Source organism: Arvicola amphibius, chromosome 5 (genome assembly GCF_903992535.2).
Source record: "Arvicola amphibius chromosome 5, mArvAmp1.2, whole genome shotgun sequence".
NCBI classification, from domain to species: Eukaryota; Metazoa; Chordata; class Mammalia; order Rodentia; family Cricetidae; genus Arvicola; species Arvicola amphibius.
The window spans coordinates 130434700-130451195 of NC_052051.1; the positions used below are offsets into that span (position 1 = coordinate 130434700).

The window sequence follows — 16496 nt, forward strand, 5'->3', positions numbered from 1 at the left end:
CTGGTTTAAATTGAGAGTCTCCTGGAGAGATGTCTCAATTGAGTGGAATGGAATGACACATTTATAATTACAGGTGCTTGCAATCTCGACAATTAGGAATTCCTTTCTTTCTTCAAATAAAAGCTTTGGGACCTTTTTATGAGTTACTTATTAACATGCAGATACTCAAGGGAGACATAACAGCATGGATTCTTTTCAGATAATACGCTGAGGAAGATTCAATTTAATTTAGTTCATCGTAGCCACTTGGTTTCAACTGAATTCATTTGAGGCCCTACTAAGTGCAAAACCATTTGCTAACTCTCCCCCATGGGAGGAAGAATGAATCAGGTAAATTTCAGGGTTCTATAAACTTCTCATGGGGGCAGATAATAAATGGTTGGAGCTTTGAAGACTGTGTGGTCCCTGGTGCAAAACTCAACTCTATAGTTGTAACCAGAAAATGGACCTGCAACATGTATACCAGCAGTCATGGCTGTGTTCCAATAAAACTATCAATCAGCCTGTGATGATACAAGTTGTGATAAAGCAGGGGTTTATCTGATATCCTTTGACAAAATTGAAGAATTTGAAGATCACTGGACTTGACTAGAAATCATTGGGATCTCGTGGAAAACATTAAGCAGTATGCCTTCCTGGGTTGCCTACACAGGACTAGGGATTCTCACAGAACCGTTCTGGGTTATGATCGGGTACTGAGGTCCTTCACAGCCCTGCAGATGATACTAATACTCCACAAAGCTCAGAGGCACTGGCGTGAGGCCATGTGTGGGAGAGACTGTCAGATGCCTGATGTCACTCTAGTCAGTATAGGGCTGTCAAGATGGGGAGTCGGGAGGACAGCTCAGTGGCGGAAATGCTTGCCACACTAGCGTGAGAACTGGAGTTTGAACACCTAAGACTTACACTTAAAAATGCCCAAGGTTGGAGTTGGGATGTAACTCAGTAGAAGAGTGCTTCCTTAGCATGGCTAAGGCCCTAGGTTCAAACCCCAGAACCACTAAATGGGTGGATGGATGGATGGATGGATGGATGGATAACAGATCCAGAGGTGGACCCAGGGCAAACCTGGGGCAAAACGACCAGGTAGGCTAGCTGAACGGTAAGATTCCATGTTCAGAGAGTCCACCTCAGTAAGAGAAGTAGAGGGTGATTGAGAAATATGCTCCATGTCAACCTCTGGCCTCTACCTGTACATCCACACACACAAACACCCAAACAGCGAGGCATGTACCATTCACGGATACACAAGTTAAAAAAAAGTAAGAAATGTTATCTACAGAAAGTTAAGCTGCCAATTATAAGCTTGATCCATTTAAACCTGCAAAATACTGCAGCTCTGGTCCTGGGAGTGGTCAAATTTATAATGTCTGTATCCAGATGTGATCTGGCTGAGTTTTCAAACATCCCCAAAGCAAACTGTGTGACCTTCAGCAAAAGAAGAAACAGATTTCATTTTCTAGGCTAAAAAGAAGCTTGAAGTTTAGGAATCCCTAGGGTCCCTGTCCCTTTAAAGGTTCCAGGGAAAAATCGATTCTACTCCTTGTTCCTGCATGCTGGAGAGTAGCAACCACCTTTGGTGGTCCAGCCTTGTGCATTGTGCATGCCTCGCTTTTATCCCTGTGCTATCACCTGCTCTCTCTCTCTCTCTCTCTCTCTCTCTCTCTCCCTCCCTCCCTCCCCCTTCCCCCTCCCGTGTGTGTGTGTGTGTGTGTGTGTGTGTGTGTGTGTGTCTTTTTAAAAGACACCAATTACATTGAATCAAAAGTTTACCCCACTCCAATGTGGCTTCAAACCCCTGACTTCACTTTGGTCTTTTTCTAATTGTATCTTCCAAGAACTCTTTTCAAAAGATGGCCACAGTCCCTGGCTCCCAGCTCTAGGGACTGAGCCTGTATTTATGGGGATCACACTTCAACCCTAAATATTAACTCAGGGACGATTTCCCTTGTGCATGGAGAAGAGAAATAGCATGGATCAGCATTGGGCCTCAATCCTGAGGCCACTCGCAGTTTATCTGTGAGATGGGACTGGAAATTAGAAAGATGATATTCAGCAGCCAGGGAAAGAAACCTTGCAAACAAACAGAAGAATCCCTGTAAAAGGCAGTATGGAGAGCAAAGGAAAATGGGACAAAATAAATGAAAAGTGTATGCATGGTCAATGAGCAATCTAGATTTAATATAGAGTCAAGCCCATGGTCACATTTGAAGCACAGGCAGTGTAGTGAAATTCCAGCATAGGGCCTGGGTTTGTGTTTCTCCCCTGCCCCCAGATAGTGTCTCACCACATATCCTAGCCTGGCTGGCCTGAAACTCATTGTAGGCCAAGGTGGCCTTGAACTCACAGTGATCAGGCTGCCGCTGCCTCCCCAGTGCTGGGATGAAAGGTGTGTGCCACCACATCCAATTGTTCTTAACCTATATTGTCACAGAAACCCCAGAGTCCTGGGTGTCGGCCAATCACTTCCGGGGAAGAATTTTGGATGGTTTCTAAGAAGGCCTGAATATTTTGTGTTCAGTTTGCAATGTGTTGCAAAGAGGGGCTGCTCCTCTGGCCAAGAACCTACCTCCTTATGTTTTTTTCTGTCTAATCACACTCGTACATGATATTTCAAGTGCAGAACATGCTAAGTTTCAAGTGGGAAATCGCATGGCACAATAGAAATCAGGAGAACTTGTGCTTCAATTTGGATGAACCGTCGTATCCTCATGGATGAAGCAGCTGTAAGAAGACACCACAGCACCAGAAACTGACTGTGAAAGTTCGTTGAGCCTATATGTAAAGTTTGTAACCAAAGTCTTCTTCTCCTTCTTCCTCTTCCTCTTCTTCTTCCTCTTCTCCTCCTCCTCCTCTAGGGTTTATTAGTGTTTTGCCATGGGAAGTTTTGGGTCTCTTGAAATCAGAATTACACACGTTTTTGAGCTGTTATATGGGTGCTGGGAGTTGAACCAGTGTCCTCTGGAAGAACAGTCAGTACTGAGCCATCTCTCCAGTCCCAGGCTTGGCGTTTTAATTCTTTGCAATTGGAAGGTAACATTAGGATAGGGCTTTGTAAGGGGAGCTCAAAGAGGAAAGACGCCCTGTGAGGATGCTAAAGTGACTGCAAAAAGCTCAGTAGTGAACAAGATGGGACTGAAAATAAGACTTGGTCAAGACAGATGATGTTTCCCCACAAGCCCTGGCCCCTTTGTGTCGAGGAGAGCTTCTAAGTGGTATATGAACTTCCCATAGTGGGAGAACATCAGTAAAGCTGGGGCAGTCATTGACTCTTCCTCTACAGAGAATTTAAAGTTAGACCAAGGTCATGCTGGACCATTCAAGGACAAAGAAAATCTCTTAGTTTTCCTATCTTTTTCCCCCCTCTTTTAACTTTATCTGAATGTTTGCTGTCTTTGTTCCTGTGTTGTGTTGCCTGTCCACACCTCCCAATTAGACATGGGTTTATCAGATGCATGCAGACATGCAGGGAAATTGAGGCATCATAAGTCATGGAACTAAGTTTTTCATGAAGGGGAGGCCTGAAGGTTATGTTCAATGAGATAATGTATCAGTGGTTGGTTTTGTTGTTGTCTTAGTCAGGGTTACTCTTTTGATGAGACACAGTGGCTGAAGCAACGTGGGGAGCAAAGGGTTTGTTTATTTGGCTCACTCTTCCGTATCACCGTTCATCACCAAAGGAAGTCAGGACAGGAACTCAAGCACAGCAGGAACCTGGAGGCAGGAGCTGATGCAACGATGTCAGAGGGAGCTACTTACTGACCTGCTCAGCCTTCTTTCTTACAGAACCCAGGACAATCTGCCAGGGGTGACCCCACCCACACAGGGCTGCAGTCTTCCCCATCAATCACTAATTAAAAACATGCCCTACAGGCTTACTTACAGCCCTATCTGACGGAGGCGTTTTCTCAGTTGAGGGTACCTCCTCTCTAGTGATCCTAGCTTGTACCAAGTTGACATGGACTAGCCTGCAGAGTTGCCAACTTAACACACCCAGGCAGAGGAAACCCCCTTTGAAGAATTGCCTCGATCAGATTGGCGTGTGGGCTTGTCTATGAGGCATTTCGATTTGCTAATTAATGTAGAAGGACCCAGTCCGCTGTGAGGGGTACCATCCCTAGGCAGGTGGGCCTGAGATGTAAAAACCAGAAGAACAAGCCAGCAAGCAGCATTCCTATGGGGTCTCTGATTCAGCTCTTGCTTCTGGGTTTTTTTCCTTTGCTTCTGGGATAGACTGTAAACTGTAACCCTCCCCCCCCCTGACAAGTTGCTTTTCGTCATGGTGGTTATCACAACAGTAGAGAACCAAGCTAGAATAGCGTGTGTCTGAATGCATGCATCTGTGTATATTTTGAGGAGGCGCTGAGTATGTTTGGAGACCTATTATTAGGTGGAATGAGTCAGGATTTGGGATTCTCACACAGGTACAAATAAGGAGGGGAGTCTGAACTGTAAAGGATGACCATGCCAACCTCTTTTCTGTCTTCTCAGCCCACTCTTTCTTGGGAGTTCAGCCAGAAGTATATTAATTGTAGGGCAATTAAAATGCTGCGGGTGAAAGGTGAAATTAAAGGGTACAACATCGAATTTGCAGGTGTCTGTTTCAAAACGCGGGTGAGCTGTCAGCCCCAAAGCAATCAGTAAAAGAGAGCCAAACTATTGCCAAGCAATGATGCTTGTGAATTCTCATTTGCTTCTGTCCTAAAATTTGTATGGATGCCAACCTGTGAGGGCCAGAGATGGTGACAAAGGAGGCTTCTGTTTTATGTGCTTTTGTTTGGGATCCTGTTAGTAACAGCTTTGGGTTTGAAAAGAGACAAGTTGTCAATGAGAAGTGAAACAGATATACCCATATGGTTGATTCATATCTTGAAGTGACAAAGTGGCCTTGGCTCGACCTGTGACCCAAAGATGTCTTAGAAGAAACCTACACCTAACTTGCAGGGTGAAGTTCTTAGCACTTGTTAAAATGAAAAGCCAGTTTTTGATTTTTAAAATTCTTATGCAACATCAAAGCAAAAAAAATAATGCATTAAACATTAACATGACAAAGGGACTTGAGAGGGTTGAGGAAGAACCAGCCATCTTCTATAGCCAGGCAAGGCTTCCAGTGGAGGGACAGGGACACCAACCCAGTCTTGAAACCTTCGACCTACAGGCTGTTCTGCCTGCAAGATGTGCGGGAGTATGGTGGCACAGAACTTGGGGGAGGGGACAACCAATGATATGATTGGTGCAACTCGAGGACCACACCATGAGAGGGAGCCCATGCCTGACACTGCCTGGAGAGCTGGGAACCAGAGGCTGGATAGTAGCCTAGATGCCGAGGATAGAACCAAACACAACTGGGAAAAATTATTCAATGAAATGATTACTAATGATGTTTGTTATACTCATAGATCTGTGCCTAGCCCAATTGTCATCAGAAAGGTATCATCTAGCACCTAGCTCTTGGGGCAGATGCAGACACTCACAGCCAAATACTAGGCAGAGCCAGGGGAACCCCATAGCAGCAGCAGAAGGCCTGTAGGAGCCAGAGGGGTGGAGGACACCATGAGAACACTCCACACAGAATCAACTAAGCAGGGCTCTTAGTGGCTCACAGAAACTGAAGAGACAAACACAGACCCTGTATGGGACTGAGCTAGGTCCTCTGCATGTATGCTATGGTTGTGTAGCTGGGTGTTGTTGTGGGACTCGTAAAAGTAGGGGTGGGAGGGGTATCTCTGACTCTTTGCCTGCTCTTAGGACCCCTTTCCTCCTACCATGTTGTTTTGATATGAGGGTTTGTGCCTAGTCTTACTGTAACTTGTTATGCTCTGTTCATTGATATCCCTGGGAGGCCTGCTCATCTCTTTTTTAAGGGAAACGGAGGAGGAATGGATCTGTGGGAGAGGCAAGGTTGGAAGGGAGGCTGGGAGGAGGAGAGGGAAAACTGTGACCGAGATGTAATGTATGAAAGAAAAATAAAAAATAAAATAAAATAAAGAAAGGAGGGCAGAACAAATGAAGGAAGTGTAGAAGATGGAAGACAATGGGTTGTTAGAACCGCTAGGCAACAGGATGGGGAATGTTGGGTAAAGCTGTCAATAAGTAGACAACAACAACCCAAATTCCTAATCTAATAATAGAGTAAAATAGGAAATTAACAAAGTAGAACAGGAGAATTTTCTAGAAACTGTGTAAAATGTCTTGGAAGGGTTGGGGGTACTTGGCCCACATGAGGGAGTGACCAGAGCTACTGTTAAGACAGAAAGCCTTGGAAAGTTGGCCCTGTGCTTCCTTTCTTCAGTAACAGGCACTTTAAAAGAGAGACAAAAGAGGGAGAAGGAGACAAAATTTTAGACTGTAGCAGCAAAGGGAGGAGAGAGGCCGCCAAGAACAGCCTCTCTACTTGTCCAAGCCCAGCAGCAAGATGCCATTTTAAAAAGACCCTTAGCTTTTCACAGCGGATATACCATAGCCAATGCTGTTTACTATGATCTGGCATTCCTAACTGGATTCCTGAAGAACTGTTGGTGTGACCAGCCCAATCCCATGAAAGACTGCTACTGATAGGGCCACGATCTGGGACCCCATCAAACAAAGATTGTCCCCATGTGTGACAGTCATGTAGGATCCCATGAAGGAATGCCAAGAGTTGACACTGGAATTAGCAAAAGGGAATGTAATACTCTCAGGTGAATACTGGGCATTGAGCCTGGTGCAAACTAGTAAAAGCTAGTAGCAAAAAATGAAACTTCATCCTTACCATAACCTCATCCCTTTTTATATAGTGAAGACTTCCACTGGAAGAATATAGGTTAAAAAAATCCATCCAACAACCCCAGATATGTAAATCCCAATGCAAAAATGCAACAAACATAAAAGAAACCCCAGGCAACATGACTTCTCTAAAATTACTAATCTCCAGTCACAGCTTCAAATGAGATTGAATTTGATGAAACACCAGACAAAGAATTTCAAGTATGAGTTTAAGTATCATGAAAGAAATCAAAGAGGACAGAAATCAACTTATCAATGGGTTCAAAATGAATATAAAGAAATAGTTGAGTAACTACAGGAATCAAAACAGGATATGAAAACAGGATTCAATAAAGAAATAGAAATAAGTGAAAAAAAACTTACTGAAATACTGAACATCAGATACATAATGAGTCAAACAAGAAACTCCATGGAAAGCTTCACCAATACAATGGATTAGAGTAGGGAAAGATTGAGATCTTCAAGACAAGGTAGAAGAATTGAAGTGAAAAGATAATAAGAATCTGCAAACAGATCATTAAAAATCTAAGGGGCACAAGGAAAAGACCAAGTCAGTGAAGCCTGAGCATAGAAAAATGTCATGCTAGAGGCATATAAACACTTTCAATGAATTCTATCAGAAATGTCCTCAAATCGAAGGAAACAGTTACTCATTCAGATACAAAAAAGCATTTAGAAGGGGCTGGAGAGATGGCTCAGTGCTTGAGAGCATTGCTTGCTCTTCCAAAGGTTCTGAGTTCAATTCCCAGCAACCACATGGTGGCTCACAACCATCTGTAATGAGGTCTGCTGTCCTCTTCTGGCCTGCAGGCATACACACAAACAGAAAACTGTATACATAATAAATAAATAAATATTTTTAAAAAAGCATTTAGAATATCAGAGAAGACCAGAAAAGAAACTCCCCATATAATATTATAGTTAAGCTATATAGAAGATAGGATATATAGAAACCTGTGAGAGAGAATCAGGAAGTTACATGTAAAGTCACATCCATTAGAATTGTAGGGAATTTCTCAACAGAAACGAAAATCCAGAGTGCTTAGAAAGGTGCAGTCCATGTTCTGAAAGATCGCAGCTGCCAACCCATATTACTATACCCAGCAAAACTATCTGTCAAAACTGAAGCCAGAGCCACTGTCCCTGATAAAATCAGGCTGAAGAACTAATGAACTCTAAATCATCGCGTCTACAGAAAATACTTGAGGGAATCCTCGGAACCAAAGAGAATGATACAGAAGAAATAAAAGAGGTTAAACAATACTTAAGCAAATGAGAAATAGGAAAACATCAAACACAACAAAATTAGTAAAACAACAGGGATTAATATACAACCATCAATAATAACTCCAAATATGAATGACCTGAGTTCCCCAAAAATGACATAGGATATCATTACATTAAAAACAAAAAACTCGGGCTGGAGAGATGGCTCAGTGGTTAAGAGCACCGCCTGCTCTTCCAAAGGTCCTGAGTTCAATTCCCAGCAACCGTATGGTGGCTCACAACCATCTGTAATGAGATCTGGCGCCCTCTTCTGGCATGGAGGCAGAATGTTGTATACATAATAAATCTTTAAAAAAAAACAAAAAACTCCGAACAAACGAACAAACAAACAAACAAATGAATAACGGGACCCATCTACTTATGGACTTCAAAGAAATGACAAACAGAGTTAGAGTGAAAGAATCCTGAAAACATTTGAAACAGACATAAGAAAGAAGCAGCTACTATTGTTCTAGTACCTAATAAAATAGACTTCAAACCAAAATTGAGCAGAAGAGTTAAAATCACTTTACACTAATTAAAGAATAGTCCACCAAAAAGAAATTGTAATTCTAAATATATATACTCTAAACATGAGAAAATCCTATTTAATAAAACAAATCCTATACAGATTAACTCCAATACAGTAAGTGTATGCTTTCCTTCCTTCCTTCCTTCCTTCCTTCCTTCCTTCCTCCCTTTCTTTTTTTATTTTCGAGGTCATGGTTTTTATCTCACAATAGATACAAAACTAAGATGGCGGTTGATTGATTATATTTGATTTCAGATTCATTGCTGGGTGTGTTATAGCTCAGATCACTCTTGTTTCTCAGGACCAAATTGAGAGACTGTTTTTGGAATTTTGTTGTCTGGAACCAAAATACAGATGTCTGTGGTATCTATCAAATGTTGAGAAAAGCATTTCCAGGAAGATGGTATTATCTCATAGTGGTGGAGACTCTGAATAATGCAGAACAACAATGGATTTTTCTGAAAGTATAAAGATGAGGCTGCTCTCTTTCCAAATACCTGTTTGCAGGATGTGGAGCCCATCCGTCTGCGATAGTCACCCCACTGATCACCAGGATTCATTTGGCTGATCTGGCTGGCTAGGCAAGTGTCTCCTTCCTCCCTCACGGCTTCCTGTATGTCCCTCTGGAAGCAGCATTTGGTTGAAGAGGACGAACGTCCCTGAATAGAGGAGAACCGGTCTTCAGTCAAGGGTATAGGACTAGCTGTGCTCCCAACCAGTTCTCAAGGTCCAAATACCGGTTTGCAAGGACACACTGTGCTGATGTGTGCCAACCCAAATAAGCAAATTCACAAGTGCTGGGTGGCTTATGCTAAAGGCTTGCTTTTTTTTCCTTTGCCTGTGCTGGACAGAGGGTAACCGGGTATCCAATCCCAAGTAAAGAACACTGGACACAGGGTTTCTAAAGAGCATCCTTGGAAGACAACATGTCACAGTATTGTCAGACCCATTGTGGTGGGGACTGGGGATCCCGATATCCTGAATTTCTGGTAAGCAGATTGTTTTCTATGCTTGCAGCTGCTCTGAGCAAAACAACTTGTTTGCCTGTGTTTGCAGCTACTCTGAGCACGAGACCCTCAGGAGTTCCTGATGACAGGGGAGTGGTTTCTGGTGGATTTGGCCGGGGTGTGGCTATAAGTTAAGGATCCCTATATAAGCTGCCCTGGAACACAATAAAGGGGGCATTCTTGGGGAATTCAAGGGTGACCCATGTCTCTGTCTGTCTCTATGTGTTTATTTCAATCTCCTGGCCCCTTGTCCTGTAGTGCAGGCAGTATGCTACAGGCGTAGTACCATAGTACACATAGTACAGGCACTACCGTAGTACATGTAGTGGCACAGACGTATACCATTGTTAAAGGAGTATGTCCTTGTAACTTCATAGATGTTTTGACTTAGTTTCTGCTGTCTATTCTCTTTGTATACTTATATTTTGACTTAGCTTTATGTCCTTTTGCTTTGAGAAACCATATCCAGATTATATGTATCCTGTGAATTCTAGTAAGCTTTCAAATCGTATAAAATTAGGGGTGCCTGGGGACCCCTGACATGATAAGAACGAGAAAAAAAAATTGAAAGCATCAATTTAGCCAGGAAAATGAGGCCGTCTTGAAGTGGCCCTCATGTAGATGATACACATTTTCCCCAATAGCTGCAGTAAGTGGGGCTGGTCTGCTTTTGCAAGTGAGAAGGGAGAAAGATTAGGGTCGCAATTGTCTGCCTCTGCTCTCTGATTACCTCTGAAGCTGAGAGCCAGCATGTGGGGCTTCCTTTAATGAAACAGAAGGTGAACGCCATGCGAAAGCAAGCCACAAAAACACAGTTTAAAGGAGGCAGCTCCTGGATCTTAATACTTGCATTGGAAACGTATTGGCGCTTGCTGCCTCAGGCTGAACTGCCCGGGGACAGGCCTGCAAGGGTGGTTAGTGACTCTGCTGTCAGTCCTGTCTCTGGGCCTCATATTCGTGTCCCAGTCATATTCAATACACTAATGGAATTTCCTCCTGTGTTTCTTGTGCACGCGACACCAAACCCCTACAAAAGACCTCCCCTCATCTTAAGTCCTGGCCGTCCCATCCAAACCAAATCTACCACTTCCTTAGTGGTCCTGCTCTATGGTCCTTTCTTGCCACACAGTCACTGCCTCTATAGGTCCTAAGAGTATAATAACTTTTTCTTCTAGAGCCTCCACCACGACCTCTTCCTGCTGCCCTTGACTGATTGGTGGTCATGTAAAGGACCATATCGATGATGACATTTGTTTTTTCATGTCAAATTCCAACATAATAAGAGAAACACTTCATAAGTGCTGGACAAAATACTAAGAAAAGTCAACCAGGTAACTGTGGCTCTTTGACCTACATTATTTTTACTTAAACACCACACTGTGACTGGGTGGCTTCAACTGTAGGAATTGATTTTCTCACAGTTTTTAGACTAGAAGTTTGAAGTCAGTGCTAAAGGATCTTTTCCTGGCTGGCGGTCACAGTATTTCCTATGTCCCTAGGTGACGTTCCTTCTGTATGTGCGCTCATTCTTTGGGAGGGGAGGTATCTTTGATATCCCTCTCTCTGTTTCTAATATACTAGTTCTAATATACTAGGTTAAACCCTGTTCCTAAAGGCTGTACCCTCAAAACAGTTACATGGCAGGCTGTGCGAACATTAACACCTTAATGTCTGAATAGCATTGAATTAAGAAAGCATGAAAAAAATACAAAAATAGGAAAAAAACCAAAGCCTGATTTTTTTATTTTATTATGTTATATTCTGTTTTTGCATTGATACTCCCTACTAAAGTTTGTTTTTAGGCAAGTCTTAGACTATCTATCTATCTATCTATCTATCTATCTATCTATCTATCTATCTATCTATCTATCCTGCACATAAAGCTAGCATATTTTTTATAACTATGATGGCTTACAAAGTTATAGCCATAGTACCTGTCATACCTACAATGATTAACAGCAATTGCTGTCATCCAACATCCAGAGAGTGCTTAAGACTTGATAGTCTCATAAATACTTTGATGTAGTTAGTGTATTCTCATCATGGCCCTAATTAAACCAGACCGTGCGCAGGTTAAAGTCCATTTCTGGCATCCTTGGGATGATGAATTCCTCCTTTTTCTCATCTTTCTCATGAAGTTCATTTGCTGAAGGGCATAGAGTATTTATTTCTTGGGGTTCCTCAAGCTAGGGTTTTGTTGAATGCGTTCCTGAGGTCATCCCTGGGAGCTGACAGAAAGATCTAGAAAGACTGGAGTAGATTCAAGTTCATCCCTCCTCTATGCTTCAGTTTCAGATGGTGGGGACAACTCTTTGCCCCTTCTGTTTGGTGTCAGGGTGGTTTCTCCAAACGCCCCCATCTCTAGACCTCAGTTCTTCCACCTGTGCTGTTTAGGACAGTAACCTATGCTCGGGTCTTACCTGTCATTTCGAAAAGTGTTTTAGGCCACGCCTGCATTCCCGGGATGCTTCCCATGAATAAAAGTTAGACTGACTAAGGTAAGGCTTCCAGGTGGGTATGTTCAACTGCAATACTGTAAGATGTTTTGTATTTTGGAGAAGGAAGGAGTGGGGAGGAGGGGAGAGGGAGAGAAGGAATAACCAATGTTTCCTAAATTGACTATACCATGAACTACCCTGTTTAGGATGGCATGTATTAATGTTCCCTATAAGCATACTAAGAGTGGGAATGTTGGAGAACTGAGGCCCATCTGTGCACCCTCCTTTGATGGTGTTTAAAATCTAACTTTATGTTAACGGCATGCTGTGGAAGTTTCCTTGGTGTTCCAGCCCTTATCTGAAACTAACCACTCTTCCTAGCAGTGCTCTGCCTTGCCCCTTAGAGAGTCACTGCCACCAGAACGGTCAGTGAAGTCCCTTTGTCACTGGGCAGTCGTCTGCTGCCACCTCCGCTCCCCTTCCTCTCCAGGCACAGGATGCAGAAGAAAGCAATGGGTTTCCAGAGCAGAGATTCCATCTTAGCTTGGTTATTGTTGTTTTTTGGGAGGCAATGCTAACAAGGGCAGGAATCCAAATTGGTCCTTAGGAATATTAAGGGATGCTTTACCAGCAGAAGGAAGAAATATCGACTCTTGATAAATTTCCAGAGACCCAGCGGGCTTCTATTTGACAGCATTTTAAATCCCCCAGCCCTTACATTCCTTTAGCTTGCTCTGCTATTGTTAACTCCATTCCCTGAGTTAATATTTATTGAATATGCTGTGGGCTCTGTGTTTCAATGACAGACATGCCGTGCTTTTGATGTAGGGAAGGGGGCCTGTGGGGAGTCATCAGTCACACAGGCAGATCACAGCGCCCCGTGTTTTACATACAGTGGAGCTTGATGTCAGATACTACGGGAGCATGTGGGCAGTTTCGTTCTCATTAACTGTGTTGCTCATCAGTCATCTGAGGTTCTCAGGACTCGAGGCAGTTTCTCTTAACTTTCTCCCCTCTGTGCAGCCTAGAATAGTGTTTGGGACAGTGAACATCTACTCCTCAGTGTTGAGTGGTGGGGAATGGAGCCCAGTGCCTCACACAAGCGTCGGGTTCTCTGCCCAGAGCTACTCTTTGAGTCTGAAGTCTTTCTGTTACCTGCGCGCCAGAACACGCACTCTTGCCTCGTGGTCTGGTGAACGTCCAGCTAAGTCTCTCATCTTACCTTCTCACTTCTGTTAGTGAAAAGTTGTGGGATGGAATCCAGGTGAATTTTATTGCAGTTTGCCGGTCTCAAGTCTGGGAAGAACAAAACACTGCCGTGACCACTTGCCAGAATTTCCCTTGTGATAACTGAACCAGACACCACCACACAAGGCCTACTGCACATCTGGAATGGATTCCTCTTGCCGTGTGGAGGTGTGCATGCCTTTTGTAAGGAAGGGAAGTTCCAGATTTGGGAAAGGAATAAGAATGGTTTAATCTCATCAGGAAAAGTGACTCGCAGCAAAGAGGGCTTTTGTTCCAGCTGTGGGTCACATAGGAAGTTCACAAATGGTCCCCGAAGTCGCTTATTGGCTTCTCTGATTTCTGCAGCCAAATTGGGGGTTGTGTTGTTCTCCAGCCTTTGACAGAGTCACAATGTAAAGTTAGATGAAATAAAAATCCAGCGTTGGTCAGGGGGCCTGAGTGACTTTTGTTTCCCGTATGGGAAGCAATTTGTTACGCTAAATCCTAGAAGCTGAGCAGTGGATCCAACTCGAGATCAAAGGGATTGCCTTACATGGTGAGCAAGTAGAGCAGCCAGATCCTTACCTTGCATAAAATAAAGCTCCCCCTTTCAACAAAAACTAAAAAATTCTGAGTTTTTATTTGTGATTTGTTTCACAATACCAGCTACTCTCGAATTTCTGGGAGAAATAAAATTCCCAGGATATTTTTGTCTCATCCTTTACAGTCTCCTAGTTTTGGCTGTAGTTAAATTTTTGCCCTTCTTCCTACCTCCTTCCATCCTTCTATCCATCTGCCTGTTCGTCTTTCTGTTTTTCGAGCTGGTTTCTCTGTGTAGCCCTGGCTGTCCTAGAACTCATTCTGTAGACCAGGCTGGCCTCAAATTCACAGAGATCTGCCTGCCTCTGCCTCCTGAGTTCTGGGATTAAGGGCGTGCGCTACCATAGCCATCTGACTGATATTTTCATTATGGCAATAGTAGTCATTTCTTTTGGCCAAATAAAACATGTTGTCAGCTAATATCTCATTGTTGCTGAGTTTCATAAGCCTGTAAGAGAAGTAGAGGGAGCAGCAATACCAGTATTCAACATCAGAGAAAAAGTAGAGATCTCAAGTCCATATGAGTTCTGAAGATGTCACCACCAGGGCCAAAAAGAACTCCAGTTCAATTCTGTCTCGGATGTCATTGACATGTGATGCTCATAGTTTCTATCTGAGGGACATTCGAGTGTACTTACCTAAAGGTAACGGAATAATCAGTCAGAAGGGCTGACCCAAATAGACACAACTCTCTGCTCTATGAACAGCAGGTGGAAATGTGGGCATCAAGCCCAGAATGTGTCTCCTCCAAGGCAGATGGACAGGAATATCTCTGGAGGCTAGCCAGGGGTCCAGAAGGTTTCCCACAGGGGCCAGAGATTACCAGGAGAAGTCACAATGATTCTATTTTAGGCTTAAAGTGCGTTATAGCCGCAGCAGGGGTGGGTAGTCCTGTACCTGATGCTGACATATAACCACACATATGAGCTTCCGATGTGGAGAGATGGTGTCTTTCTGTGAAGGGTGACTCCCCACCTCAACCTCACCACCCCATCGCTGGCTTTCTGGTTTCAGCTTTGAGTCAAATTTCACTGTAAACTAGTGAGTAGAACCTGCGGGATGACAGATACCTGCAGATCTTTGCTGATGACAGTGGCTGGATAATTAATTTGGGCATAAGTCGTGCTTGAATTGAGCTGCCAGGACATGCTCAGGTTTTTCTCCTGACTGATTGCAGTAGAGAGACTGTTAATTTCCTCACCGGTGTAATCTCTCATTCATAGAACCCTGCTTTGATAGAGGAGGGCCAGGGGACAACTAAAACACCATTTTCTAGACTCTTGCCCTATGCAAGGAGTGGCTTCATATAGGTTCACCAGGGTCAAAGAAAGGTTAGTGGGCATACCAGAATGACGTTTGAGGGCTTTGTTGTTGTTTTTGAAGAGAAGTGACTTGACCCCTCTCTTTCTGCTGTTTGGGATCTAGGTGTCCCGTCTGGATTCTACAAGTCAACTGATGACAAAGCAGAAGGGTACTATACTGATATTGAGCTGTCAAGGACAGGAAGGAGCTGAAGTTATTAGAAACTCACTGGACCTTGCTAACAGTGCTGTGTAGCTGACCTCTATACTTGCTCTAATTGTGCAAGAAATAAACTTTATCTTGCCCCTATTGTCTGGGTGCTTTGTTATTCTACGGTTGAGATCTTATAATAAAACATGAGGATCTCTATGAGTTGCAGGACAGACAAGGCTATACAGCAAAACCCTATGTCAAAAATCAAAAAATAAAGTATAAAAGAAGAATAAATAATTTCATGTAGTCTGATGAAAATGTCATATTTCACTCTGTGATTTCCCTCATCTTTCTGCTCTACCTGTTGGCCTCACCACCTAAACCTCACTATCCACAAGGAGAAGAAGGGAACTGGAGTAAAGAGCCATGCTTTTTGACTCCTAAAAGTGTATGTAACTTATAAAAGTATAGAAAAGACTACTATATTTTTCAGAATGTGAAATTTTTTTTACTGTGTTTCCATTGTCAAAATGTATGCTCCTATGATCTTGGTCATTTCTTCTTGCCTTGCACAGGGTCAAAGAGACATATTGGCTCCTTCAACAACCTTAAAGCAGAAGTCACGATTATCACCTACAGCATGGCCTTTTCAACCAAATACAGCAACCAGAGCTTCATTGTTTAACTTAATGAAGTTCAATCTACCATCATTGGACCCAAACATTGTGGTTTTCTTTCTGTGATGAGATTAACACACTTGGTGATAGAAGACTTTGGCTGTTTGGTTTCATCCTCTACTTTTCTGAGAACAATTTCCTTTTCATGAGAAGGACCACCAAAGAGCTTGGCCTTCAGGGTCGTACCCAAGTGGGCTTTCTTGTGTTATTTATTATGCTACTTCTGGTTCCTTCAGTGACTTTAGAACTTCCTGGTTGTATGGAGACCATGACACTAGCCCATCTTCTCAGGGTCATGGGCCCAAGTGTAAAAAAGTAAAAAGACTAATTTTTTAAACCTACTCAGCTCATTATTATGAACAATTTCTAACTCACTCCAAAGTAGGTCAAGTAGTATGGTAAACCCTTGTGCTAATGTCCCAACCTCAGCCACCACTAGTCCATGAATAGTCTTGTCCTCCTTATACACTTCTGCCCAGACTCCCTTTCTCATTAGATTTTATAGAAGCATTTTATCTTGAAAACTTAA

General features: G+C 43.1%; 1 pseudogene; it reads right to left on the bottom strand.

Moving 5' to 3' along the window:
* Window positions 1–15867: 15867 nt before the first annotated feature.
* LOC119815758 lies at window positions 15868–16250 on the bottom strand (annotated as a pseudogene).
* Window positions 16251–16496: the final 246 nt, after the last annotated feature.